The sequence below is a fragment of the Macrobrachium rosenbergii genome, chromosome 22, assembly GCF_040412425.1.
Source record: "Macrobrachium rosenbergii isolate ZJJX-2024 chromosome 22, ASM4041242v1, whole genome shotgun sequence".
Taxonomy (NCBI): Eukaryota; Metazoa; Arthropoda; class Malacostraca; order Decapoda; family Palaemonidae; genus Macrobrachium; species Macrobrachium rosenbergii.
This window is the reverse complement of record NC_089762.1, coordinates 6,919,073-6,930,659: the sequence shown is the minus strand read 5'-3', so window position 1 is coordinate 6,930,659 and position 11,587 is coordinate 6,919,073. Positions and strand designations below refer to the sequence as shown.

At 37.0% G+C, this 11,587-nt stretch overlaps 1 long non-coding RNA gene across 1 annotated transcript; it reads right to left on the bottom strand.

The window, feature by feature from the left end:
- Positions 1 to 305: 305 nt before the first annotated feature.
- LOC136850566 (uncharacterized) lies at positions 306 to 1,976 on the bottom strand. Its single transcript, XR_010856657.1, has 2 exons — positions 1,869 to 1,976; positions 306 to 1,771 (listed from the first exon to the last, which is right to left on the bottom strand). It is a non-coding gene; the product is annotated as an uncharacterized lncRNA (long non-coding RNA).
- Between the last annotated feature and the right edge of the window lie 9,611 nt (positions 1,977 to 11,587).

Sequence of the window (11,587 nt, the reverse complement as noted above, 5' to 3'; positions counted from 1 at the left end):
GTATTTTTGCATAATTTTAAAAGTACCTTTATCCATACTGAATGTTGCTTGAAAATATATACTTACATTTTTTTATGCAGTGCATGTTTCATACCTTAAAAAATTTAAAATTTTCACTTTATATTTGCTAAAAGTAATTCTATGTATACCTTTATCCATGCTGAATACCGAAGGACATAAATATATAGTCATCAGTATTCTGTTATTGTATTCGTATGTTTTGTACATTTTAAAAACACATTTCATTTTATACTTTTTTAAAACATATAAGCATATAGTTATATTTCTTCTAAAAAAATAAAAAGATTTAGATATACTTTTTAATGATTTGAAATAATCAGTTTTAATCATATTATATCTAAAAGGTATGCATATTACAGTATAAGCTACCGCTCGTAAGAATGACCATTCGTTCTCGGGATTACAGTATATTGATTAATCAGTGACTTAAGGCGTATATTGAGTGACCTTTGTATTGCTTGGCTGAACGAGAACTCCTCTTTGATAGTCTGTTTACTTTTTCTTTGCCATGGCTTCTTCTTTCTTTAAAGCGTCAATTAATTTCCAGGTGGAAGGGTGATGACATGTTATATTATTTTGAATTTCAGTATGCACTCCTCTAAACTGTTATTGGACCTTGGCAAGTCGTTAACTGTTCGGTCATGAACATTCCATGATGCAATGGAGAACCTTGCTTGAATCCTATGTCCTCTCCGACCCTTGCTTGCTCTATGTATGTCACTTCAAAATAGGCGATGAATTCTGACGTTAGGTCACCATCGTCACTTAATTATAAGAAGCCTTCTATCACATCTGCTACTGGCAAAAATGCTAGTGCAGAGAAACACCTTATCTTTAAATTAAACTCCTGATCTTCGTGACACCGCTGTCTTAACCCGAGGTCGCATATCTTCTTAAAAATTGATTTTGCCAAATGGAAAAGACAGGAGATAATTGTTCCATTAGCAAATATTTATGCAATACTCTTTCTTGACCCTAGTTCACAATCCGTTAGTAATGATGTGGGACTGAGTTGAGAGCGAAGCTGCAACAAATTACTGAATAGTCGGTCGTAAGTTTCTTTAGTCTTATTGGGAAGCAGAGCAAAAACGCGGGAATACTGAATGCACCATCTTGGACATGAATGCATTAAAGTTGATAATATATTTGTGGGCAAATTTTAAAAGATCCATCTGCTGCCCAGTTTTGAAGCTGTGTCAGTTCATTCAAACTTTCTTCACTTGCAACGATAAGAATTCTGTTGTCGTCATTTATGCCAGTATCTACAGCAAGAAACATATGTCCACGCGGGAGAAGACGATGCTTCTCTGGGATTTCGAAATTACATCTTTCCTTTGGTATAGCTGGAGCATTTTGAGCCACCGGTCTCCAGCGACGAACATTCCTACAAATTGTCGAAACAGAAGGCATTTCTGCCATGGAAAATTCGCGTGGTGTGACAGTAGTACCAATAAGATTTCTGGTTGCCTCTTGTGAGGATATCACAGTTTCTCTCAGATTTAAAATTGACTCCTTTGCTTTGATTGTAGTGGCAGACGAGCCGTGATTATGATCATTAACTCTTTTCGTCACTTCATGGTTCTCAGTTTGCACTCTTGCTCTACAGGATCGTAGCACACATCTCCAGTAGGTTTTCGTTCCGGTGGCATTCTTCGTATGGTAGTGATGACGGTGACTCTCATCAACAAGTACAGTATATCTCCACCTGAGTTGGATTTCAAGAACTGTATCTGTGGCATGGCTTCAGTTTCTAAAAAAGAAAAAAAACCAAGTGGTTCGTCAGAAAAAAGTTAATTAATAAAATATTGCAATATAATATATTAAAGAAACAAATTAAACGGAATCACCAGCAAAACAACACAAAGGCGTCAGAAAAATAGTCCAGAAATTAATCAAAATAATACAGCATAACACACCAATAAAACAACAAGAAGAAATTTAGATTAGTTCTTCACCAGTGAATCCACACAAAATGTTTGATTAAATCTAAGTCCAAAGGAAAACTGAGGTTGGACTGACGTGTATAACAACAGTCTCTTACGTTCTCCAGAGAAATAGGAAATTGATTATAATTATTGGTTCAGTAATTAGCAGTCCAGCAGTTCAGCGGCTTTATGCCTTAAACCTCATATCTGTCTCATAACAATTCACTCTCATCTGCTAACAGTCATTGCTTATAATTAGTAGTTCTGTAATTTGTAGTATTTAGTTCACTGGCTCTGTACTAGCAATAATTGGGATTTAAATTCTACAAGTACATAAATGTCCAGTGCACAAAAGTCAGGATACGCAATTGCCTGGGTCGCAATAGTCCGGGACGCAATTGTCCAGTACGCAATTGTCCTACCACCAGTAGGAACTGTGGTAAGGTCATCAACTACCCGATAATCTTTGGACCAGAGGGATATCAGATTGATAGCTCAAGGGCTGAACTATTCTGCAGAACTGGACCATGGATTCGAGGGGTGGTGTGGTTGTGGGGCTAGGGATCTCGGCATTCTGTCCAGTATGCCTATAATATGATTAGTGTGGGGATGACTGCATTCTTGTAATACTCTCAGTCCCAACAAGTCGGTTTGGCTTACAGTTGAGCTACCATAATTCTGTTGTGCCGCCTCCTCTGGGATAGGGTAAGCAATGGACAGTTGGGCGTCAGTTCTTACTGGTGCCATTGACAGAAGAATAAACTCCATGAAAGACTGATGATATCTTTTAAGATTTTCAGGTTTATTTATTTATTTTTCTATCTCACTTTGGATCGAGTATCCATGAACCCTTTGAGGATAACCTTTTGGCGTAGATGACGACCTCCACACCCTCTTTAGAGATAGAGAATTCTCCAAATGTTGATGACCTTGGATCAACTTCAAGATGTGATACCTCTGCTTTGGAATCTGCTGAAAGTGCCAATCAACTGGTGGCAACTGTAGAACCATTTTTTTTTGTCCAAGTATTAAGCCCGAGGAAGATCAGTCTACCTCATTAATTAAGTCTCCTCCATTAGATATGATTTTTGAAATAATAAATGAGGAATTTAATAAATTTGGAATCATTTAGAAAATTGGAGTAAAACTGGTAGACTTTTTAGCCCTGGCAATCTTGGATAACCTTTTTAGACTATAGAGAGGCTTTGGTTGCCCCCTCTCACTATAAGAAATCCCGAGAGAATATATCGTGTTTATTAGTAAAAAGGGCTCCCTCTAACCAGAAGGTATATTATAAAAAAAAAAAAAAAACTAATAACAACAAAATAAGTAAAAATTTGTATCAAGGACCCCCAAGCCAGCAAAATGGCTTACAGTAACAGTTCAAGGGAAGCAGAGTAACAATATTTTTCTGGAGGTATTTGAAACATGGAGGAATAAGTAATTCTAGAATTTCACGCTTTGGAAAAAACAGTTTTTTAATCCATGCTGAATCAGTGGAACAGGCAGCCATAATATCCAACTGGAGGATTGTCCCAGAAGGTAAGATCAAAGAAGTCAAGCCTCATTGCAATTTTTGTTGTGCCAAAGGTGTAATTTTCCACTAGGATTTTTATGAATTTTCGGAGGAGAAAATCCTTGATATGTGTCCTACTAATGCTTGGAGAGTATTTAAAGTACGTAGGTCTTCCATGGTTATTTTTACATTTTATGAAGACTTACCAGATTTCTTTGAAACTGAAAAAAGAGAGAATCAGTATTCGACCTTGTAGTCCCAGCCACTTCAATGTTTCAACTGTTGGTTATGGTCATTCATCCAGGGTACTTACAAGGCCTAAGCTTTGCGGTACATGCTGTCCCCCAGAGCATGGTGAATGTTCAGGGGAGTTGAATTGCATAAACTGTAAGGAGGAACATAGTCCTAGAGACAAGAAATTTGAATCTGACAAGGTTGAACAGAAAGCTGTGCTTAAAGCCCACGCAGAGGACTTAAGTGAGTGATACACAGAGAAACTCAGCTAGGACGACGTAATGACACTCCAGAAAATCCTATTAGTGTCCAATCTACACTGCAAGTGATAGGTGCGCATATTCATTTGCAAAGAAAATATGCAGTATGCTCTCTCTATCTACCACCTAGTAAATTCTTCCCCACTGATGGATTTAAATCCCTTATCCGACAAATCATGCCCTTTGTTATTTTGGGAGATAAAAATAGAAGAAACCCTCTTTGGGTAATATCGTTGCCAGGCAAAGATTAAATTGCCTGTGTTCCATCATAGAAAGTGAAAATGTGGGAATCCTCAACAAGGGAATCTGCACATTTTCACATTCAGAGAGGCAAATTATCAGCAACTAACTTATCTATATGCAGTGATGACTGCCTTATCAATTCCAATTGGAGAGTGATAAATGATTGATTTACCAGCGACCATTTTCCAATAGTAATGGATGTATCTTCAAATCCTCTATCTTCAAGGCTACCTAAATGGAACATTGGTAAAGTTGATTGGGGAGCATTCCAGGAACACAGCTCAGTAGATAATTTGGCTGATGACTTTCCCTCTGTAGGTGATGCGCTTGATTTTTTCAATAGAATTATATTTTCGGCTGGTCTTCAATCAATACCTAGGACTTTAGGCATATTTATATGCCGACCGGTTCCTAGGTGGGCTTGTAAATGTCAGGAAGCTCACAGAACTGTGAGATCAGCTTTCACCGGATATCGCAGACGAAAATGTGAGTATTACCGTATTGAATTCGAAAAGCAAGTGCTCATTTCCGGAAGGATATTAAAAAGGCATGAAAGGAATGTTGGACAATTTTCATATCTTCACTAAATTCAAAAACACCTATCACTAAATTCAAAAACACTTATGACTTTAGTTTAAGTTAGAAAAATAGCAGGAAAATTTACTCGTTGTCAACTCCAGTTATCAAGATCAGTGGTAGTGAAGTAGCAGATACCCAGTTGTTGCAAATAAGTTTGCTATTCATTTTGCTAATGTTGCAAAGAAAAATGGTGACAGACCCTATTCAACTCAAAGACGGCTAATGGAACAGGTCAAAATTGATTTTAATACATCAAAGAATGAACAATGCAAAGTACCTTTTATTATGGGAGAATTTGAATCAGCCTTAAATAAATGTAATGAATCAGATCCTGAACTGGTTGATATAACATATTCAGTGAATTAAGCATACCCCCCAAAATACCAGATCTTTCATATTAAGCCGTATTAACAGAACTTTCTGAGAGCATACCTTCCCTAAGCTATGGGAGACGTTAAAATTACTGCCATTCATGAAACCAGGGAGATACCCATTCAAGACGGATGATGCGCTGACATCATGTCAAAAGATCATGGGGAAAAATGGTGAACACACGTGGTAGATACCTGTTACCTGCACAGTGCGGTTTTCAAAGTATGTACTCGACAACTGATGTATTGGTTCAAATGGAATCTCCAATAAGCGAAGCTTTTGCTAACAAACTGCATCACATCACTGTTATCTTAGATCTTGAGGAGGCTTATAATACATCATGGAGATATAGCATTCTGAGGTTCCTTTAAGAATGTAACCTGAGAGGCAATTTGCCTCTTTTTTTTTTTAAAAATATGTTATTTCATTTTCAGGTTGGAGCAACAATGTCAGATATATTCAACCAAGAAGGAGTGCCACAAGAAAGTGTTCTAAGCATAACCTTGTTTGCTTTACCAGTCAATAGGGTACCCAAAATAATTCCCCCCAGATGTTAACATATACCTTTTTTGTTGATGACCTTTTGATATCTTTTGCAGCAACAAGGATGGCAGGCTGAATGCCGCCTTCAGCTGTGCATTGGTAATATAGTAAGGTGGGCTGAGATGAATGGTTTTAGGTTTTCAGCCAGTAAAACGGTAGCCATGCACTTTTGCCATATAAGAGGATTCCATCCTGATCCACTTCTGTTCATACATGGACAAGGAATCCCATGTGTTGGTTAAACAAGGTTTCTTGGGTTGATTTTGGATAGAAAGCTGACTTAGATGCTACATCTGAAATATATCAAGACAAAATGCTTGAGAGCAATGAATGTGCAGAAAGTTCTGTCCCACAGTTTGTGGGGTGCAGACCGAACTCAAATGCTGAGACTATACAAAGCCTTGGTCTTTTCAAAATTAACAGTCTTGAGATACTTAATTCAATCAATCATGGAGGAATAAGATTAGCTTAGGAACATTTAAATCATCTCCCACTGAGAGCATGCTTGTAGATGCTGGTGAGATGCCTCTGGATCTACATTACCAATGTCTGCTGGTTCGGAGCTGCTACAGATTCCAGAAGCTCCCTAAGTCCTTAACCAGCATTTGTATTAGAAATGAAAGGCATTGGCATTTCTATGAAAATCACCCCAAGCAACCCCATCCATTTGCTTTTAGAGTAAAATTTGTAACCCATGAATTAAACATCCCAAGGACAATGGTTTTACCAGCTAGGTATTCGGTTAGTCCTCCCTGGAACCTTCCAGAGGTAAAATTCTGTAGATATTTTAATTCTACAAAGGCAGAAATGTCCAATGAGGCAATTCGGTCAGTATTTTTAGAACATTCCTCGCAACATGATAACTCTGTAGCAGTTTTCACGGATGGCTCAAAGTCAGTTGCTGACATCGGCTCTGGAGTGGCCTTCCCTGATGTAGAAAGAAGCGGGGGATTATTCATGTGTTGCATCTGTTTTTTTACAGCAGAATTGCTTGCAATTTTAAAGGCCTTAAAGGAAATTTTAACGCAGAATGGAAAGTTTTACAATATATTGTGACTCAAGAAGTGTTCTTAAGTCGTTAGAATCTTTTAACTCTATAGACCCCTGATTTTAGAGATATTGGAATGGCTGCATTTAGTGAAAAGAAGAGGTAAAGAAGTGTATTTTTGCTGGGTGCCTTCCCAGAACCCAGATGATGCCTACTACCATGGGATGTATATTCTCTAGTAGGTCAGAAAACTGAAAAGCTTTGGCAGTCCCTTTGGGAAAATATTGCAACCAATCAAAAAATGCCCAGTATTACGTCATCCGTGTATCCTTGGTCATATCTCTATACACCCAGGAGACAAGAAACGATGCTGTACAGGATAAGGACTGGACATACAAGACTCACTCATGGGTTCTTGATGTCGGCGAAAATCCTTCACTGGGCGATGGGTGTATTGTGCCCTTCACTGTGAGACATTTGCTAGTCGAATGTCGCAGTCTTGGGAATCTAAGACATAGGGGACGTGACGGAGTTGGATATTTTATCTTTGCAGCGATTCTCGGGGAGGATTGTATTGTATCTTTGTTAGGGAGGCGGGCCTCCTTAACAAATTTTAAGTTATATACATATATGCTGTATGTGTGTATGTATGTATGTATAGTATGCAGTATTTACAAATATAATTATATATATATATACTGTATATATATATATATATATATATATATATATATATATATATATATATATATATATATATATATATATATATATATATATATATATATGTATATATATATATACACACACACACACACACACACACACACACACACATATATATATATATATATATATATATATATATATATATATATATATATATATAATGAAGACAGGAGCAGGCACTCAAACAACAGGCAAATTGGAGTAACAGAAAGGCGTTCTTTCTTCTTTATCCGTTTATTATTACGCCGACGTTTCGTGCCTCTTGATACATCTTCCAGGCTGAAAAAGCGATGAACTTAAACAGTAATTATGTATAAACACTAAAAGGTATCACATTACATACTTAACACCATGTTAAAGGACAATTAAAAAGAAAAAAAGGACAACCTTAAAAACACTTTAAAGATATTTAAAAATTTTTTTAAAAAGTATTTAAAAGGGAACAGAACAGCAGAAGGAGGCCAGGGCCAATACGAAAAAAAAATAATAAAAACAAAGACATCTACCCACACCGGTAGTGTAAAGCAAACTGACACAGACAAACAATGCAAGGAGGGGAGAGGGGCGGGGGGGGGGAGTATAAACAAAGAAGTTACAGCAGGTAGTTAAGCGATGAACAGCTGGGTGGAAGTTGATTGGTGACTAAGGGCAGGGACAGTTAATTTAATCATAATGGATTCAAGTGTGGCTAATTCTTCTACGTATCGGGTTCTCCCCACAATACTAAAATCCTTAGCATCTGCTGTATGTGTCTTACAAATTTTGCTGTGGTTTCTTACATTGGACTGCTCGGGATTGGATAATCGACAGCCTGTTCTAAAACTAACTCCTTGATGGGAGGAGATTCGGACTTATAGCAGCCTCCTGGTACAACCGATGTAAGTGCCGAGATCACATCTAGGACAATTATATTTATAAATCACACCGGAATTAAACAAGGGGCTAAGCTTGTCCTTGACATGGAAAAGAGATGCAATGGTTCGTGGATTTATTGGGATTAACTTGAGATTGAGAGCGGGTAATTGTCCGCTGAATAGCGTGATACATTTTTTCCGAGATCTATTGTCATGTAAAAAAGGAAATCTTCCATACAAACATAATTTGGGGGCACTATGGACTAAACGTGGGGGGTTAAGTTTCAAATTAAGCAATTTGTTGAGAGCTCTATGGACAATCACTGATGGGTAGTAATTATTCTTAAAATAATCATTGAGGATAATCACCTCAGCATGAAATGCGGACCAACTTGAGGTCAGATTAATGGCTCTATGAAGTAGAGTGGTCAAGGAATTCATTTTAAAATTGTAAAAACATGAACTATAAAAATTCGTTCCAAGGCCAGTAAAAGTGTTCTTATAAATACCTGTATGGAAGCCAGTTTCATCCTTAGTTACCTTTTAGAACAGGCTGTCGATTATCCAGTCCCGAGCAGTCCAGTGTAAGAAACCACAGCAAAATTTGTAAGACACATGTAGATGCTAAGGATTTTAGTATTGTGGGGAGAACCCGATACGTAGAAGAATTAACCACAGTTGAATCCATTATGATTAAATTAAATGTCCCTGCACTTAGTCACCAATCAACTTCCACCCAGCTGTTCATCGCCTAACGTACCTGCTATAACCTCTTTGTTTACACTCACCCGGCCCCCGCCCCTCCCCTCCCCTCCTTGCATTGCTTGTCTGTGTCAGTTTGCTTTGCACTACCGGTGTGGGTAGGTGTCTTTGTTTTCATTTTTTTTTTTTTTTCGTATTGGCCCTGTCCTCCTCCTGCTGGTCTGTTCCTTTTTGAATACTTTTTAACATATTTCAAAAATATCTTATAAGTGTTTTTAAGGTTGTCCTTTTTTTCTTTTTAATTGTCCTTTAACATGGTGTTAAGTATATAATGTGTATACCTTTTAGTGTTAATACACGATTACTGTTTAAGTTCGTCGCTTTTTCAGCCTGGAAGATGTATCAAGAGGCACGAAACGTCGGCGTAATAATAAATGGATAAAGACGAAAAACGCCTTTCTGTTACTCCAATTTGCCTATATATATATATATATATATATATATATATATATATATATATATATATATATATATATATATATATATATATATATATATATATATAATTTAGATTTATATTTCTTGTATGAAACTCCTTTTAAATTTATATAATTATTTTTAGTTTCTTATTTAATTCTATTACGGCATCAAAAACTAGATGTTTTGACGCCAGTTTTAGTAATCATAAATCCGTCAATCAATCAATCAATCTCAAGTTCTGAAGGAGCTGTGGGATACATTGATGTTAATATATGGGTGGTAGTACAACCAGGTTTTTGTGTTGAAAGTTTCTCTGTTGTTGTCATAAAAAGTCTTTTGTGCCGCTTTTAATGGATTGTCTGATACAGAAACAATATATTGTAAATTCTTGCCTGTTTTCCTAATTATATCTATTTCATCATCAGTGTATTCAGTTAAAAATAGAATAGATGTGCGTTAGCAGAAATATTGGTAAGTTTTCTGTACACAATGGAATTAAACTCATTACACTTCTTTGTAGTAGGCAATCCAAAAAGGGAGCCTACCATCATTCCCGGTTTCCCTAGATGATCTTACTGGTGGGACAGTTTCATTTATCAAAGATTCTAGATTTGTGGAAGACAAAACATAGGAAAGACAAAAGTGGCAGATTTTCACAGACACCCTTTGCACATCGCTATGGCGCTTATATATATATATATATATATATATATATATATATATATATATATATATATATATATATATATATATATATATATATATATATATATATATATATATATATATACCAGGTGTTTCTGAAATTAGAGGCACCCCCTTCACAGAACAAATGGAAAGTTATGAAGCTTTCTGCTATAGCCTATCTCCAAGTACATTATTTTAAGTTTCTATTAAGCTATTTTTCATTTTACATTTCTTGTATTTTCAGACTGAGTGACAGAGTTAGATACAGCCATGGCTAACGACTCGGAGGAAATCAGATGGATTGACCGAATCCAGGCTATAACCTTCAGAGAGGCCAGGGATGCTGGTGCATCCTTCATTCCATGTTTCTGGAAAGCTAAATACATTAAAAAAGATGAATCCTTTGTTAAAAGAAACTGGAACAAAAATCCATATGACTGTCATCGCAAAAAGAGTGAGAATCTTGGAAGGCCTGAAGTCCTTTCTCAGGAGTCAAAAGACATCATAGCTGAGGCAGTGGGTAGACCAAGAAAGTCTTTACGTAAATTGGCGCTTGAACTAGAAACAAGAAAGGGGAAAAAGTCTGGTATCAAGCCATTTCATGTTATCAGCAAGCCCAACATCACTCTGCAACAGAGAGAAGACCGTGCGTGGCTTTTTGGTTCATTTCTTAAAGATTGGGATGGAGCTGACTTTCTCCATGTTGCCGCATCAGATGAATTCTTCATTTACACATTCAGGAAGCCAAATCATAAAAATGACATAATTTGGGCTGCAAAGTTGGATGATATCAGCAATGAAGTGGGCTATCGCCAAGTTGTGAAATTTCCTGAATGTTTGGGCGTTTTTCTGTTTCACAGCCAAACAATTAATGTGGATCATCAAAGAAAAAGGACAGTCATGGAATGGCGAACACTTAAGAGAAACTGTGCTTACTGGTAGAGTATTTCCTTTCCTCAAAGATCCTGAAAATGTGTTATCTGTAGAAGAAGTCACATTTTTGCATGATAAGGCACCATGTTTCAAGGCTCTTCAGACACAGGAGCTGCTTCGAAACAGTGGTATCGATTTCTTCTTGTCAAGTGAATTTCCAGGTAGCTCCCCTGACCTTAATGTGTGTGAAAACATTGGTAGTATTTTAAAGGATCGTGTTGAAGCGCACACAGTGAACTATAATGGCATACCAAGCCTCGACGACCTGCAAAGAGAGGTGACCGAAGTGCTCAGGGAAATGGAGTTGAGTCTCAGCTTTTTTGCGATTTGCTGAAATCATACCCCTCAAGAATGCAGGCTGTGGTACAGGCAGATGGAGGCCACACAAAATATTAAATACTCAGAGAGAAACTTAAATAAATACCTGTTCTGAATTACTTTTGTTTTTGTCCATATCAATTTTAGTTTATGCTGTAGAGGGGGGGCGCCCTCTAATTTCGAAGCACCCTGTATATGTATAT